The sequence below is a fragment of the Lipotes vexillifer genome, unplaced genomic scaffold (assembly GCF_000442215.2).
Source record: "Lipotes vexillifer unplaced genomic scaffold, Lipotes_vexillifer_v1.1 scaffold1858, whole genome shotgun sequence".
Lineage (NCBI taxonomy): Eukaryota > Metazoa > Chordata > Mammalia > Artiodactyla > Lipotidae > Lipotes > Lipotes vexillifer.
The window spans coordinates 286,739-289,649 of NW_006776432.1; positions in this window are offsets into that span (position 1 = coordinate 286,739).

The following is a 2,911-nucleotide window of genomic DNA, read 5'->3' on the forward strand; positions in this document are numbered from 1 at the left end:
TATAATAAAGAGTAATACAAAATTGGAACATATTATTTTCATTTTAATTATTTTATCTATTTAAAAATCCTGGCTGCCTCTTGAACTTCAAATCTATCCTACTTGCCCCAAAATGCCTTTGACACTAGCCACACAAAGTTTCTTGTTTATCCTTAAGTGTATTGTGCAATTTCATATAGCACATATATATTTCTCTGCCATGGACTCCTTTCCTCTCTATATCTTAGCCTTCTTCCCTTTTCTTCTAGTCTAATACAGATTCCCCTCTGTTTCCCTTCCTCTGCCATCTTGAGACTTGTCAAGTCATGCTGACAGTATTGGCTTGTCTCTCTCAAAAGACTCTAAGTTCATCAGCGGCAGAATCTGAGTCTATATTCATATTTCCCAAATCTTGCACAGGGCCTGGCATAGAGCAGTCATACAAGTCAGGGTTGTTGAATCAATGAAGAAATGAACAGAATGGTAACTACTTTCTACAGGTGATTATGGGTAAATAAAAAGTCAGATGATCAATCTTTATATGAGCAAAAGATGGTTGATAAGATTGCAATTAAATCTGAATATGAACATGGCACTGCGTTAGGAATAATGCATTTAATGCATTTTTGATATTTCTGTTATGAAAGCACCCCATCCTCATGCAATCAGAATCTGCAAACATTTATTTTAAGATGTGTATAAAGTCATGGCAAATTTATGTTGCTTCAGTATTTTAGATGTTCTGAACTTTCATAAAAATTCAACGTAGTGTTTGAAATGCATTTTAAAATATATTAATGGTTTATGGATTTTATTAAGATACTTAGAGGGTTTTATTTTTAATATATATGTATATATATATATAATCATCAAAACTGAAGACTATTCAAGGTTATGACATGTTTTATAGTGTCCTGGTTATTATCTGCATTATCTGCACTTTTTCATAGCCAACAGGAAATAAGGTTTTGTTCTGAATAAGTTACCCTTATTTTATATTGTTTCAGTCAAAACATATTATAATGTAGTAAAACAATCTTTCTACCCTTTTATAATACTTAAATTCCAATATTGTACTCATCACTTTGTCTATTTTTTCTCCACTGTCTTCCGCAAAGATTTAGAGACATTTTCTAATAATCTGCAACAAACTTAAAGAAGAAGTAGAAAAACTATGGAATGGAGCCTTATATGTATGCAGATTTAAGGACCAAAGTTTAGGTTTATTCATTCAAATACTTATTGAACACCTAGTACATAAAAGGCACTAGCTGTTGGAGTATGGTGGTGAGAAGAAAAACACCAAAAATAACAACACAAAAACTACAAACATGGTGTCTGTTCTCATGGAACTTATTGTCAATGGGAACCACACATAGAGGAACATCTGAATTTTTGCAACGTAAAGTACCTCAGTTCAGAAAGAGCATATCACAAAGAGATCTCAAGCAGACTGAGCATCCATAGGTAAAGGACTCTGGAGTTGTGATCTGAAAGATGAATAGCTGTTAACCAAGGGGAAATGAGGGAAGCCCATTCTATTGGAATAAAGAGCTTATGGAAAGTTCCTTTGGTGGGAACTAACAGAGAAAAGACCAGGGTGACTAGATCTAAGAAAAGAATGGTACTACAAAAGGATGAAGGACTAGGCAGGAACTTTTCCATGCCAGATCTTCCAGTCCATGCTAAAGATCCTAAGGGTTTGGATATGTACCTTAAGGACAACAGGAACCTGTTGAAGAATTGTAAGCAAACGTGAGTTGATCATATTCATGTATGACATTGTTTCTTCTAGGTAGGGTGTTGAGAGTCTACCAAAGGGGTCAGAGGCAGGAGAAGGAAAGTTTCTCAGTTCCTTTTACACTAATTCAGGCAAAAGAGGATGATGGCTTGGATTAAGGGTGGTGACTAAGAAGGTGGCCAGTTGGCTTCATACTTGATTCTGAGACCCCTGGTGGCCAAAGAAAATGGAAGATAAGATCAATCCTAATTTTTTATTTTTTCATAGAAGAGAAATTTCTTCAGGAAAAGGGAATTCTTTCCAATAATTATTTCCTATATCTACAGAAATAAATGTCTCACTTGTGATTTTATTTTGTATGTTCACTACGTATATACATGTATGTATGTATGTGTGTGTGTGTGTGTGTGTGTGTGTGTGTGTATGTCACAGGTTTAAAAAATTTTAAGTGAAATAAATTTCATGATTTGTGGTACTATATTCATCCTCTAATATACTGAGTCACTCACAAAGGTTTAATTGAGTACTGAAATATCAAGCTATTTGAACTAGCAGTTCAAATACTTCTGTAATTCATTCATAAACTAGCTTAAATGGACCTCTGGTTAAGTATCTCTGCTTTCAAATATCTTGATAAAACTGTAAAGAGACAGGAAGATAGAGATATATAAATAGAAAAATAAATAGGATTATGTATGCTTTGCTGGAGTTTTAAAATATCATGTTTCAACTATAAATTTTAAATTTAATTCATAGTGTAACTACAGACCTTATAGTCACATAAATGTATATGTTGTGTATGTGTGTATATATATGTATATATATATATATATATATATGTATTGCATATATATTTGTGTACAGTCCTTTACTGTCACACACACATGCATCATGTTGCAGATTTCTCAGTCCTGAACTGAGAATTGAGGAAAAAGTATGTCTTCTTTAACCTTCTATTTTAGAATCAAAGTCATATGAGAATTGAACAACATAAGCCTTTCCAGTTTGACCTCAGGTTAGCTTCTTGCCTTACTACCTATTAACTATGTTACCTCAGATAAATTACTTAATGTTTATACCTAAGTTTCTCTTGTTTAAAATAGGGAAAACATATGTAACAAAACATATCTTCTTATGAAGATAATATATATATGTATCATTGAATAAAAACATTAAGGTGTGTTTTGGGCT